The sequence below is a fragment of the Vicia villosa genome, linkage group LG6, assembly GCF_029867415.1.
Source record: "Vicia villosa cultivar HV-30 ecotype Madison, WI linkage group LG6, Vvil1.0, whole genome shotgun sequence".
NCBI classification, from domain to species: Eukaryota; Viridiplantae; Streptophyta; class Magnoliopsida; order Fabales; family Fabaceae; genus Vicia; species Vicia villosa.
In genome coordinates this window covers 46,127,835-46,142,959 of record NC_081185.1, presented here as the reverse complement: position 1 = coordinate 46,142,959, position 15,125 = coordinate 46,127,835, and the positions used below count along the sequence as shown (strand labels likewise).

The 15,125-nt window shown below is 34.9% G+C and overlaps 2 long non-coding RNA genes across 3 annotated transcripts; both read right to left on the bottom strand.

The window, feature by feature from the left end:
* On the bottom strand, positions 1 to 3,271 carry LOC131611479 (uncharacterized). 2 transcript variants are annotated; one of them, XR_009286927.1, is made up of 8 exons: positions 3,118 to 3,271; positions 2,855 to 3,015; positions 2,729 to 2,774; positions 2,499 to 2,641; positions 1,852 to 2,114; positions 1,347 to 1,499; positions 1,165 to 1,267; positions 1 to 443 (listed from the first exon to the last, which is right to left on the bottom strand). It is a non-coding gene; the product is annotated as an uncharacterized LOC131611479 (long non-coding RNA). The 2 variants fall into 2 exon arrangements; XR_009286926.1 differs by having other exon boundaries at positions 1,852 to 2,004.
* A 126-nt stretch (positions 3,272 to 3,397) lies between these two features.
* On the bottom strand, positions 3,398 to 4,202 carry LOC131611478 (uncharacterized). The gene is made up of 4 exons (XR_009286925.1): positions 4,011 to 4,202; positions 3,748 to 3,908; positions 3,622 to 3,667; positions 3,398 to 3,534 (listed from the first exon to the last, which is right to left on the bottom strand). It is a non-coding gene; the product is annotated as an uncharacterized LOC131611478 (long non-coding RNA).
* Positions 4,203 to 15,125: the final 10,923 nt, after the last annotated feature.

Here is a 15,125-nt window from a genome sequence, read left to right as displayed (position 1 = left end):
AAAAACTTCAACTTCGTGTGGTGTATGGTAATGGTCAGTTACTGTAAACATTCACCACTACAAAAGGACAAGCGAATTTCAAAGTTTAGAAAATTACACAAGCATTAGTGTAAACTTTAGCTTATTTTGGACCTTAGAATTGTGAATGGAACCCACATGATAAGTGGGATCTGCATGAAAATTACCCCCAACTGTCTTGAAAAAAGTGTGCTATGGAGTATCTGTTGCTTCTCAATGATAGCAAGGAAATAAAAAGGCAACTCTTACCAATTCTAAAAGCCAATCAAATTGGATTCATGTTTAATCTATCATGTTATAGATGGACAGTGCAGCTACAAACCATTTGGAGAATAAATGCTGAGATGAATGGGATGATTTGAAATCTGCTTTGACTTCCCAGTTATTCGATCTGTTTCCTCTGGCTATTTCCTTCCTCACAGCAGCTGCATGGACATTAGAAAAGAGTAGAAAATAACCAATTAGACGGGAATCACACAACATAACAGCTTACTGAAATCTTTTTACTTGTTAACCACTCTGAATAATTGCCATAATCCTAGCCTCTAGTTTGAATACACAAAAAGTACTATAAATGAGTGCCAGTTTAAAACTTATGTTTGATGGTGGTTAAATCTACCACTCTCGTGAGGATAAATTATCCATTAAGTCTTCATTGTAATAGCTTTGGTTTAAAGATATCCATTAAGCCATGCCATTTTAAAAAATCAAAAAAAAAATCAGAACCTATGTTAAAAAAGAGATATAAGCTTAGTTTTCACAAGAGGCTTATGATAATAAAACCAAGTATACAGTGCAGAATCTTCTTCTTCATCAAGCTCCAGCTGAATTGACAAAAAAAGAAATAAACTTAAGCAAAATAAATGGGCTCACATATGGAACCTATATTCACAAAAGTAGATTAATATAAGGCATATTAGAAAGAGACCAATGCACAGTGAATCAAATGAAGAAGAACAGTAAACTGCAGAAATTGAGTGATTGACAAAACAAAAGGATTTGAAAAATAAATATAACCTTCTCCCAATAGGCATATTTTTCAAGAGTTTAAACAGCAAATCATGGCAGAAAAAATAAGTTCACATAAAAAAATTAGTAAAGAAATTTAATAAGAGGAAAGATTGAGAAACAGTTAGCAAAACTCACATGGAGAGCAGTAGCTCCATCAGCTGGAGTGTTCTTAGCCGATTGCCAACCTAGTTATTTCACTTTTTAATTTCCGAACTTTATCCAAATTATGACTATTGACCTGTTACACAAATGTGACTCAACCAGAGTGATGTTTTAAGGGTAGAATGGGAGAAAGGATTATTTCAAGTACCACTCACCATATGCCTCTGAATCTACTCTTTGCGCTTCATGAAATTTAGGTAAAACTCACAAAAGAATGGTGCGAAGTACCACCTCAATCTCATATCTTCCAAGTTAAATAGGAGCTCTTCATGTTCTTGCAAACTTGCAGCATCAAGCTCTTATTTGCCCTATAAATGCAACAGTAAGAATGTAAATTAAAAATATAAGGGACATACAATGCAACTAACCAATTAAAAATATAAGGAAGATCAGTCCAAAGAGTAAAGGTTTTACTTTCAAGAAAGCAAGCATCAAACTCCAACTAACCAATAACATAATTAATTGTTTCATATGAATTCAATTTCATTATTAGTAAAGATGCTAGTATGAAAACATGTGTATTTTTTTGGCAGTTACAGAACATCAAGTGTATTGATGCATCATTTTAAAGTTGCACTTAAATAATGACAAGTGATGCAGTCAGAGGATTTTTCTATGCAGGACGTGACAGCAACTAAAGGAAATGAGTTTGAGGATTACTTTTTGAAGCGTGAGCTGCTAATGGGAATATATGAGAAGGGGTTTGAAAGGTCATCCCCTATCCAAGAAGAAAGCATTCCAATTTCCCTTACTGGTAGTGACATTCTTGCTTGGGCTAAAACGGGACAGGCAAAATTGCTGCATTTTGCGTTCCTGCATTGGAAAAAATTTATCAAGATAATAATGTTATTCAAGGTAGGCTTTCTCTTCTTTGTTTAATTGATCAACATGATTTACCACACAACATCACCAACCCCATTAACCTGTCAAGGAAAGTAGCAATAAAGTATAGATACAAAATCGTTAGACCACTTACTACTCAACATTGAATTCATTTTTATAAGTAAGAATTAACATGTCAATGTAATTAGCAATCAAGTATAGATACGAAATCGTTAAACTTAGATAGTGTAGAAAAATTAATTTGCATAAAACAAAGATGTAAACATGGACATAGAACTAATGCTCCAGCCTAATCTATTGAACACCCTGATTGGAACATCATCCACATAGAAACTGCAAGCAAATCAAGCATAGGTTGAGCAATATTGGAAAATCTCCCTGGTCTTGAACACCCGATTTATTGTTTTTTCTTATATTAGTAAAGCAATTAACAATAAAGTAAAAAAGGCTAATCATAGATAGACCTCCAACTCCATCATAAGTTCTTTGGCGGATGAAGTTGAGACAACTATATTCTGAGCACCGGGCTTAATGAGTCTTCTTCAACATCATTGTCAAATAGTGCAAGCAAAAAGTTATAGTAACCCTCAACATTCAGTAGGCCAACCTCTGCAGGATAATAAATCGGTTAACAATATGATTATAATAGTATACACCAACGCTTTTATCCAACAAAGTAACAGCATAATGTTACCCGTTTTTATATGAATTCCAAGTTATGCCCAAGTTTTAGAATAACACTGTAAATCCATAGTGGCATCAATCAATAACAATACAAATCTTACAAAGTGATATCAATCAATAACAACACAAAGCTTACACATTTGAATGAATATAAAACACGTTTCTTCATTTATCCATAGAACATTGCAGCCACCACTATACATATTCTGAGATATCAACCCCATCAGTCTAACACTTCCTCCACCATACACCAAGCATGAAAAATTGTGCGGATCTAACGCTTAAGAAGGCGCAAATCTAATGTTTGTAGTGTATATTTGCAATCAGATTTATCAAAATCAAAACAAAAACAAAACAAAAAATCAGTAAACGAAATTGAAGAGAGACTCAGCAACATACGTGCGGGGTGATTTGCGAAAAACTGAGATTGAAGAGAACGAATCTTTTCGGCGGATAAAACTGATTCATCTTCTGTGATTCAACGGTTTGCGACGGCGGAGAGGCGTGTTCTAGGTTTTTTTCAGTCACTTTTAGGGTTTGAGGAGAGAAAAGAGAGAAGAGGGTTTGAGCAATATTGGAAAATCTCCCTGGTCTTGAACACCCGATTTATTGTTTTTTCTTATATTAGTAAAGCAATTAACAATAAAGTAAAAAAGTCTAATCATAGATAGACCTCCAACTCCATCATAAGTTCTTTGGCGGATGAAGTTGAGACAACTATATGCTGAGCACCGGGCTTAATGAGTCTTCTTCAACATCATTGTCAAATAGTGCAAGCAAAAAGTTATAGTAACCCTCAACATTCAGTAGGCCAACCTGTGCAGGATAATAAATCGGTTAACAATATGATTATAATAGTATACACCAACGATTTTATCCAACAAAGTAACAGCATAATGTTACCCGTTTTTATATGAATTCCAAGTTATGCCCAAGTTTTAGAATAACACTGTAAATCCATAGTGGCATCAATCAATAACAATACAAATCTTACAAAGTGATATCAATCAATAACAACACAAAGCTTACACATTTGAATGAATATAAAACACGTTTCTTCATTTATCCATAGAACATTGCAGCCACCACTATACATTTTCTGAGATATCAACCCCATCAGTCTAACACTTCCTCCACCATACACCAAGCATGAAAAATTGTGCGGATCTAACGCTTAAGAAGGCGCAAATCTAATGTTTGTTGTGTATATTTGCAATCAGATTTATCAAAATCAAAACAAAAACAAAACAAAAAATCAGTAAACGAAATTGAAGAGAGACTCAGCAACATACGTGCGGGGTGATTTGCGAAAAACTGAGATTGAAGAGAACGAAGCTTTTCGGCGGATAAAACTGATTCATCTTCTGTGATTCAACGGTTTGCGACGGCGGAGAGGCGTGTTCTAGGTTTTTTTTCAGTCACTTTTAGGGTTTGAGGAGAGAAAAGAGAGAAGAGGGAGTGATAATTTGAATCGTCAAATGAAATTGATGTTTCTGGATGAAAGTTCTTAGGTTAGAGGAAAAAATAATAAATTAATCTGGTCCAATCAAATTGAAACAAATGTCTATGAAATAGCTAGTTTGTAAGGGTTAATTTGTTAATTACCTTGTTGTCCATTTTGTAGTGTAAAACTTTTTGAAGGGAAGGGTTTTTTGGGTAGTTTGGGCAATTGATTAGTAAAGGGTAGATAGTAGATGATTAAAAATACAAAAATATTTCGTTTAGTTAGATATTCAGATTAATTAGATTTTTTCATTTCTCATATAAAAAATACAAAAAATATATTCTAGTTATTTGTCAATTTCTTTTAGATCTTAATATGTTTTTTATTATTATATCTTTTGTTAATTATTGATTAATATTTGTTAGTATTTTGTGTCATTTACTCAGGCATCATTATATATATATATATATATATATATATATATATATATATATATATATATATATATATATATATATATATATATACGTGACTAACATTTTCTTGATTTTTGTGAGGTATTACCATCATTGAGGTTCTTGGATATTACTTGTGGACATTTACCATTTATTTAAATTTTGTATATATTATCCTCTTATTATCCGCTTTAATTTTTCAATTGGGTTGTAATAATTAGTAGTAAGTTTCATCCCCATTCGTTTAAATTTGTAATCCCCATCCCCGAGGCCTTGTAATAATTTTACCACTTTCGTTTATTGCTTTATTTTTTTATTGCTTGCATGCTTGCAAAATAAAAGAATATTAGGTTCTTAGCCGTTTTCTACCGTAAGTCTATTGCACTTCACGCATCGCCATCAACCGTACTCACTTGCACACTTGCACAACTTGAGCTTGGGCTTTCTTACAGATGACCTACTCGATTAATCGTTCCGGATGATTGTTTAGAGGCTAGTCTTTGACTAGTTCACGTACACTCTTACTTTACCTCTTTCATGTTCATTCCTTTATGTTTGAACCCTTATGCTTGTTTGTATGGATTTTACCTGTATGAGCTTGTATGCTTATATTCACTTCTTCTATTTTCCTCTTTTAATATTTGTTCACCCCCGCATTACTTGGTCCATTTACCAAGCTCCCAACCAACTCTTTGTAAGCCGATTGCCTCGTGCATCCCCATCGACCTGTTTTTCAAAACTCTTTTCATAATAAAACCTTAACTTTTGTCATGTGATCTCGTTTATAAACTCTTTTGTGCGCTTGCACTCTTTTTCCTTTAAAACTATTTTCAATAAAACTCTTTTCAAAACTTTTGAGCAGAACTACAAATGCTCTGACTTCTCCATTGTACTAAGGAGGTATGTAGGCACAAGACGTTATGTCTTGCCGAGCAAACTTTTGTAAATAACCTTTTCTATTTTCTTTTCTCATATCTTTCCTTTAGCAAACAAAATGGTTTTAATGTAACATAAATTTCCAAAAGGTTCCTGTGGAGTACCACAGATGTGGGGGGTGCTAACACCTTCCCCTTGCATAACCAACCCCCGTATCCAGATTTTCTTTTTGTGGGTTTTTTCGAGTTTTTTCCCTTTCATTCATTGGAATCAATAAAATTCGGTGGCGACTCTTTCTTTTTAATGAGTTAAGTTAATCAATGGCTTGATCTCAAATTGTCCGCCGCTACAGAAAAGTGGCGACTCTGTTGGGGACTATCCCTAAGTGGGTTTAGCCTATTTTGTTTATCTGTGTGTTTAGGTTATTGCTTCTTGTTTGCTATTTCTTTTGTATATATCTTTGTTTGTATATATATTTATCTGCTTATATGGGTGCTTGGGTGATACTTCTGTGAGATAATCCATATACCCGGACTTGAGTGTACATTAAGAGAGGAGGTGGTATAGTCATTTTGGCTTATGTGGAGTTATTCCTTAATGAGCTGACTTGAGACCCACCACTCAGTGGAGAATGGCTTGGCTAAAGGTGATAGTGTTGAACGAGTCAGTCGTGAAAGCATTGTTACTTTTTGTTGGGTCTGTAAAGCTGAGGACCTTAGAACACCTTAACCCATCTTAGCCTTTTAGGACGTAGTGCGGAGACTAGTTGGGTGTAGACCTAATTGGTTGTCACGTGATACTACACTCGAGCGAGTTTCTCTTCAGAATATTGTTGGTTGGTGAGTAAATTGCTTAAGTCGATAATATTCTAAAAATGGAATGTATACCTCGGGAACTTTGTAGAACCCATTGTACAGGTACAAAAATCCTTAGTACATACCTTTGTGGGTGGTTCTTAACCTTGACTCCATGCTCGTGACGTCGAACCTTTGACCCCCATTTCTGATTATGTTTTTGTTTGTTGCATCACTATGCACTCATTTGATTTCCAAGGAACTCATAGGTCTTTCTTTGTAAACATAATAAGTTTGATCAAACTCAATGGATCTTTGGTGTTGATGAGGTGAAAACCCTAATCTACCAAAATGGATGATTAATCTTGATGATAACTTAATCAACGCTTTGATCCAGTTTAGGATTTACTTCCTTCACATTTTGATGTTTACAAATTAATAACTTGAATTCCTCAAAAATCAAACAATAACCAAAACAACATTGCATTTGCATTGCATCATTTGCATACTTCATGCATTCATCCAGGTTGACCAGAAAACTTATTCTTGTTTGTCTCCATCTTTAGAGTTGTTTGTCTACCGTCAAGTTGATTCCTCAACACATTGAACTAGAAGCATGTATCTGAAGAGTATGGAAGAACTTCAACAGGACCAAGAGTTACAAAGAGTAGAAGTTATTCAGTTGAAAAGCCAGATGAATCAGATCATGGGAATCCTGCAAGTCTTGTTGAGGAGAGAAGGCAACCTTCTTCCATTGGTTACAAAGCAAATGGATACTCCTATCATTCTTCCTAATCCTACAACAACCCAAAGGCAGTACCATCCAGTGAGTACTCTAGTACCTTCCTGTGGCCCTTCTCCCAAGGATCTTCCTCAACCCTCGTTCTCAAAACTTCCTGATCAACAATCTCTGTCTATTCTTCAACAAAGCCAAGGAAATCAGTGGCAAGACAAGAATCTGAGCAAAACTCTAAGAAAACAAAAAAAAAGGCCTCGTCGTTTTGATCTGATTCCAATGATGTATGCTGGATTGTTTCCTCAAAAAGATCAAGTTCCTCAACCTCAGGCTGCTAAACAGAGTCAGAATCACAAAAGGTTTAACTTTGATCCTATTCCCATGACTTATACTGATTTGTATCCATCTTTGGTCCAGAGAGGGTTGATTACAACAAGAGCTATTCCTCCTCCTCAAAATCCTCTTCCGGAAGGTTTCAGATCAGGTCTTCATTGTCCTTTCCATCAAGGTGCAACATGCCATGATTTGGAAAGATGCTTCCCTATAAAGGAAAGGGTTCAAGAGTTGGTTAGATCAAAGATGCTCTCTTTCATGGATGTTTGTCCTAATGTTGTCACTAATCCTTTGCCAGATCAGAGTGGCTGAAGACAAGTCGAAGCCAAATGGTCTCCTAAAGCCAGTACATCAAGACAAGACAGCTCATCCTCGTCACTAGTTAGTCATTAGGCCTTGTTTCTATACTATTTGTATTTCCTTTATTGTACTGTTTACTTTTGGACTTTGTTTGTTTCTGAATGGTGATTTTAACGAAATGAGCATTGCATATTTTGAATTCATTTTCATCTACTATGTTCATGTTTATGCCTTCTTTTAGAAAAATTTCTTCCATTTGCTTTCTCTATCAAATTTGTGTTTTATGCAAAGATTGGAGGGAGGATGATGACAACGAAATACCCAAGTTGAATTGTATGCTTTCAAATAAAACTTTGCTGATGATGTACAGGCATTGTTTCAATTCCTAAACACTAGATAAATAAGGAAGTTAATCCCTTATCAACCCCTTTGAGCCTTCGAAGTAAGAGTTTCTTTCTATACGAAAAAACTCACATTTTTAAACTGGGGCAGGGTAGGTCTCAGTTAATTTGGCTGTGCATTCACTTTCAAGAGAATCATTCAGTACACCTTTCAATAAAGGTTTCAATCATAAGCTTTCCTCCACGTACATCAAATAAATGTTGGAGATGTCAATCAAAAGCCAATGATGGTTCATCAATCATTAATCAAGGCAGTCATTATCTTTCAAAAAAAAAGATTAAAAAAGAGTCAAAGAAAAAAACTGCTAAGTCAAAACCAAAAAATGACTTAGGCAAAAGTTAAGGCATCCCACTGATTGTAAGTTCAAAATAAACAGTTCAGGCAAAAGTTAGGGATATCAAAAGAAAAAAAAAGGAATTCAATAAAGACCTCAAACAACAAAATGTTGTGACTATCAAAAGGAAGAAGTGACTACCTTTTCAAAAGTTCTCTTTTCTTGTGAAAAATTATCATTATCAAAGGTGCAATTCCATAAGTCTCTTGGAACCTGAATGCATAAGCTGAGTGTTAGGACTGGAGATCATCACGAAGATGGGGTGGGTACAATCAAATTTTGAGCCTTATATCTTTTGTTTCTAAAACCGTGAACCTGACCATGTTACAACCTTTAAAAGACCTAATTGAAGCAAGGTTTATTTTGAAAGCATACTACAACAAGGTTGCGTAAACTGACTCCCAAGAGATTTGCCAATCATTTGTTTGCTTTATCCATCACTTTGATTGTCTTAACCTTTTTGCTTTGACCAATGATCCTTTTGCTTTACATTTATAACATCATTCCAATAATGACTTTGATTTCAAAAATATGCTTTGAGCATTGCATTAAAATTACCATTCTTGAATGAACATTTTATTTGCATGTAAGCACTCATCTATCAGGAAGTTCAAACAGCCGAGAAACTTGATCAGTGATCCTATCATGGGCACATCATTTCAAGATCCTGTTGTTCAAATGTTCAGTCAAGATTTGTTGATCAGAATATCCTTTCAAGATTTATATCGGGGCAAGCCTTCCCAACATTCATATCAAGAGCTGAAGCCATTATCAGTTCATCCCCAGTACAGTTCAACTGAAGCCATGATCGGTTAACTTACAACAACCAGGGGCAATCTTCTTCAGTAATCCCTAAGCAATTTTATCATTCCTTCTCAAAGGATCATCAGTCTGATACTGTTTTCAATGTGATATAAGTTTGTTTAAGCATCTTCTTCCCAAGAAGTGTTGGCAGAGTTCTCGTGTTAAGGAATCAGAGTTCCAATCTTGCCTCACAAAAGAGTCTCCATCAGTTGTCATCAATAATTGCCTTGCACTGATCATATATCATGCATAGAAAAATTCAACATCATGCTTAGAAAAAATTCATGCTCATTTGCATCCTTCCGAGGTTCTATTGTTATCAACATCTTACCTTGAGATCGAAGTCCAACTTACTTGGCACCTACCAAACCAGATTTATCCTTTTGGTTTGTTTTGTCTGTGTCTATCTGATGTTCTTCCGGATATGTCTTGCTTGTTCTAACAATTTTCCAGAACTTTCTCACCTTTTATCCAAAGCTACTATGGATGTCACAATCCCCAGTAAAGTGTTTTTACCTCATTCAATGCCACTCTTGAATGTCTCTGCTGCTCAATCATGTTTTACTCTTGATTGCCCTTGATATTGACCAATCATGTTTTACTCATGATTTTCCTTGATGTAGTTCAATCATGTTTTACTCTTGATTGCTATTGATACTGTTTAATCTTGTTTTAGTCTTGATTGTCTCTGATGTTAGTCAATCATGTTTTATTCTTGATTGCCTATGATGCTGTTCAATCATGTTTTACTCTTGATTGCTTCTGTCAATTTTCTTTCCTTTCTAAATTCATTCCGGTTTTACTCTCGAATGTCTTTGATGTGGGTTCCGGTTTCATCCATCACTTCTTATGGATGTCTCTGTTGATTTATCTTCCTTTCCAAATTTATTCCCGTTTTACTCTCGAATGTCTTTGATGTGGGTTTCTAGTTTCATCCATGCTTCTTGGGGGTGTCTCTGTCGACTTATCTTCCTTTCCAAATTCATTCATGTTTTACTCTAGAATGTCTTTGATGTGGGTTTTCAGTTGCATCCCTTGTGGGTGTCTTTGTCAATTTATCTTCCTTTCCCAATTCATTCATGTTTTACTCTCAAATGTCTTTGATGTGGGTTTCTGGTTTCATCCATCGCTTCTTGTAGGTGTCTCTGTCGATTGATCCTCCCTTTCCAGATTCATTCATGTTTTACTCTTGAATGATTTTTGATTTGGGTTCTAGAGATCTGTCTTTCTGAACATCTTTGTTGATTTTTCTGTCCAGAGTTCCTTTAATGTTTTATTCTTGAAAGCTTCTGTTGACTGTCTCTTTCTTCTATGAAGTCTAGTTTTATTCCTGGATGACGTCTATCTTTTCCCCAGCCGTTTCTTTAGTCGAGTCTATTACTCATTCCTTTTGTGTATTCCCATGCGGAGTTCTTGTGTCCTTTGCCAAGTTTCTCCATTAACAGATTATCTTGTGGCACTATATTCGCCACAAAGATTCGAGTCTGTCTCATATCATATCATACAAAAAAAAAAGAGTCGATGTATTCATAGCATAACATATCATTGCATCAAGGGAAAAAATTGAGGTTTTAAGTATTTAATTACCTTTTGTCACTGATATCTTGATGACTAAGTCATTCAAGTTACCTGGCTAAAGATAATTAAATAGAGTTAGCTGTTGTACCCTAAATTTTGCCCCGAATTTTCATCTGCATAATTTTCATTTTTTGCATTCATTTGAAAAAAATCAAAAAAAAAAAAAAATATAAGTAGCGTCTTATACGTTCATTTGTTCATTTGCATTCATTCTCATTCAAAATATCAAAATATATATACATGTTCATTGTGCACATTTTAATAGTATTTCTTGTCCATTGATTACTAACATCTCTTTGATTTTAATATTTTCATTTTAATATTTTAATTTTAATTCAATTTATTTTTTAGATTGAATTACTATTAAAAAATTTAAATCATTCTTTTTGTTTTAGTATTATTTGTTTGTTGTTTTTGTCTTATTTTTATAGGTGCAAATAAATAGAAGGAGGTTCATGTGGATTAGTTGGTCCAAGTTCCATTTAAGAATTAAGGCCCATTAGAAGTTTGAAGCAATTCACAAAAACCAGTTTTTATCCAAGTTGATTCAATTGAAGACCCATGATTCTAATCCAAGCCTAAAAAGTGTCAAAGCCCGTATCATTTTGAATGAAAAAATCAGATGGGACCCAAGAAAAATGTTCACGTTTCAAAAAGTTATCATCAAGGGCAAGGTTCATGGTATCACCTATTTTTACACTACAGACAAAAAGAGAAAGATATCTTCAATTTGCTCACAATCCTCACGCGTTTCACCTATTCAATCCCACAAAATCAGCTTGATTCCCTCTCCAATTTCAACAAACTTCACACAGTTCATTCCTCACCAATTTCCGTCAATATCCTATCCTACCCTCACCTCACACTCACTATATAATAACCATCACAGAACATATAGAAGGGGGGAAGAGCAAGCATTGTTACTCTGCCGAAATTGCAACACAATACTTCCTCCAAGTCACGAAGCTCCATGAAACTTGCATCACCAAAACCATACAAACCTGCAAGAATCACATTTCCTTTCACCAAACCTTCAATTCAGATCCATAAGCTTCAATCACCTCCAATTCCATTCCACCAATCCACCATTACTTAAAACTTCACCGAAAAACACATACAACAATAGAGAAACAACTTCAACAGCACCGCAAATCACCTCCAAACCGATCAACAACTGCACATCCGCAACAACAACGATCAACTCCCTCCGCATCATCGATTTACTTCAGCAGATTCTCCATCATCAACACAGCATCGTTTCTGATCCCATTTCAGACATGAATCTTCACGCGATTTAACCTGCACACAGAGATCCATCAAATTCATCATAACAACACTCACAGCTAGACGAACTCGAACTCTAACCAGTGACGCCGACGAACACGAAGCAAGAGAGGAGAAAATAGGAGCGAGCATCATATCTGAGTCTTCTAAAAAAGAAACTCATCTCCGTCGGTAATCTCTTCACCATACTCAGATTTTCGTTCTTACTTTCTCTTTAAATCATCATTGTTATAGCATACTTGAATGTTCATAATTATTGCTACATGTTGATATTTGATCTGAATCGTGTTTGTGTGCTGATGCTTATCGATGTTAGCTTGAAACTGAGAGTTTGAGAGTTTGATTTGTGAGCGTCGTTTGAGATAAAAGCAGAGAGATATGGTTTTGATTCACTCTGAGTGAGTTGAGAGGAAGATGAACAAGAGGGAACTTATTTGTTGTTGTTGTTCGGTGATTAAAGGAAGAAGGAAATAGTAGACCTAAAAAAAAGAAGAGGGAGGCAGATCATTTGTTTAGTTTTAGGGTTTCAATAGTTTCATATTTGGGCCAAGGAAGTAAGCCCTATGTATTTTCATACTGCTACCACACTAATTCTTTCGCTGAACCCCTCTGGCTGATTTATTTTTGCTAGTGATACTCTCACTTTTAATGTGTTTGTTTTTTATAGTTTTAATTGTTTTAATAGTTTTAGTTTATTTTAATGATTAAAAATACAAAAATATTTCGTTTAGTTAGATATTCAAATTAATTAGATTTTTTCAGTTCTCATATAAAAAATACAAAAAAAAAAAAATTCAAGTTATTTGTCAATTTCTTTTAGATCTTAATATGTTTTTTATTAGGGTTAATACCATTTTACCCCCCCGCCATATTGGTTTTAATATTCTAGTTATTTGTCAATTTCTTTTAGATCTTAATATGTTTTTTATTATTATATCTTATGTTAATTCTTAATTAATATTTGTTAGTATTTTGTGTCATTTACTCAGGCATCATTATATATATTCGTGACTAACATTTTCTTAATTTTTGTGAGGTATTACCATCATTGAGGTTCTTGGATATTACTTGTGGACATTTACCGTTTATTTAAATTTTGTATATATTATCCTTTTATTTTCCGCTTTAATTTTTCAATTGGGTTGTAATAATTAGTAGTAAGTTTCATCCCCATTCGTTTAAATTTGTAATCCCCATCCCCAAGGCCTTGTAATAATTTTACCACTTTCCTTTACTGCTTTATTTTTTAATTGCTTGGATGCTTTTAATCGTTTTTCAAAATAAAAGAATATTAGGTTCTTAGCCGTTTTCTAGCGTAAGTCGATTGCACTTCACGCATCGTCATCAACCGCACTCACTTGCACACTTGCACAACTTGAGCCTGGACTTTCTTACAGATGACCTACTCGATTAATCGTTCCGATTGATCGTTTAGAGGCTAGTCTTTGACTAGTTCACGTACATTCTTACTTTACCTCTTTCATGTTCATTCCTTTATGTTTGAACCCTTATGCTTGTTTGTATGGATTTTACCTGTATGAACTTGTATGTTTCCATTCACTTCTTCTATTTTCCTCTTTTAATAATTGTTCACCCCCGCATTACTTGGTCCATTGACCAAACTCCCAACCAACTCTTTGTAAGCCGATTGCCTCGCGCATCACCATCGACCTGTTTTTCAAAACTCTTTTCATAATAAAACCTTGGCTTTTGACATGTGATCTCCTGTTTAAACTCTTTTGTGCACTTGCATTTTTTTCCTTTAAAACTGTTTTCAATAAAACTGTTTTCAAAACTTTTGAGCAGAACTACAAATACTCTGACATCTCCATTGCACTGAGGAGGTATATAGGCACAAGACGTTATGTCTTGCTGAGCAAACTTTTGTAAATAACCTTTTCTATTTTCTTTTCTCATTACATCTTTACTTTATCAAACAAAATGGTTTTAACATAACACGGATTTTCAAAAGGTTCCTATGGAGTACCACAGATGTGGGGGCTGCTAACACCTTCCCCTTGCATAACCAACCCCCATATCCAGATTTTCTTTTTGTGGGTTTTTTCGAGTTTTTTCCCTTTCCTTCATTGGAATCAATAAAGTTCGGTGGCGACTCTTGCTTTTTAATGAGTTAAGTTAATCAATGGCTTAATCTCAAATTTTTCGCCGCTACACCACTTGGGGCATCAATCAATGATAAGAAAACTCTAAGGAGATTAGTTGGCAGTTTCTTCATCAATGCTGATGTTTTGTACAAAAGAAATTACGACATGGTCTTGCTCAGATGCGTGGATAGACACGAAGCAGACATAATGATGCTTGAAATTCATAAAGGATCATTTGGTACCCATGCCAATGGATATTCGATGGCTAAAAAGATGCTTAGAGCAGGTTACTATTGGCTGACAATGGAATCTGATTGCTATAAGTTTGTAAAGAAGTGTCACAAATGTTAAGTGTATGCTGACAAGATTCATGTACCTACAACATTTCTCAATGTTATTTCCTCTCCATGGCCTTTCTCTATGTGAGGCATTGATATGATCGAGATGATTGAACCCAAAGCTTCCAATGAACATCAATTCATTCTTGAGGTAATTAATTACTTTACCAAATGGATAGAAGATGCTTCCTATGCCAATGTGACTAGGCAAGTTATGGTCATATTTATCAAGAACAACATCATTTGCAAATATGGTGTGCCAAGTAAGATCATTACTAATAATGGCTCAAATCTGAATAACAGCATGATGAGGGAATTGTGTGAAAGTTTCAAGATTGAACATCACAACTCTTCACCTTATAGGCCAAAGATGAATGGAGTTGTCGAAGCAGCAAATACAAATATTAAGAAGATTGTTCAGAAGATGGTTGTTACGTACAAAGACTGGCATGAGATGCTCCCATTTGCTTTGCATGGGTACCATACATCTGTTCGTAGTTCAATAGGGGAAACCCCCTTTTCTTTGGTTTATCGTATGGAAGCAGTGCTCCCCGTTGAGGTTGAGATTCCATCATCGAGGGTTTTAATGGAAACCAAGTTATCTGAGGCTGAATGGTGTCAGAG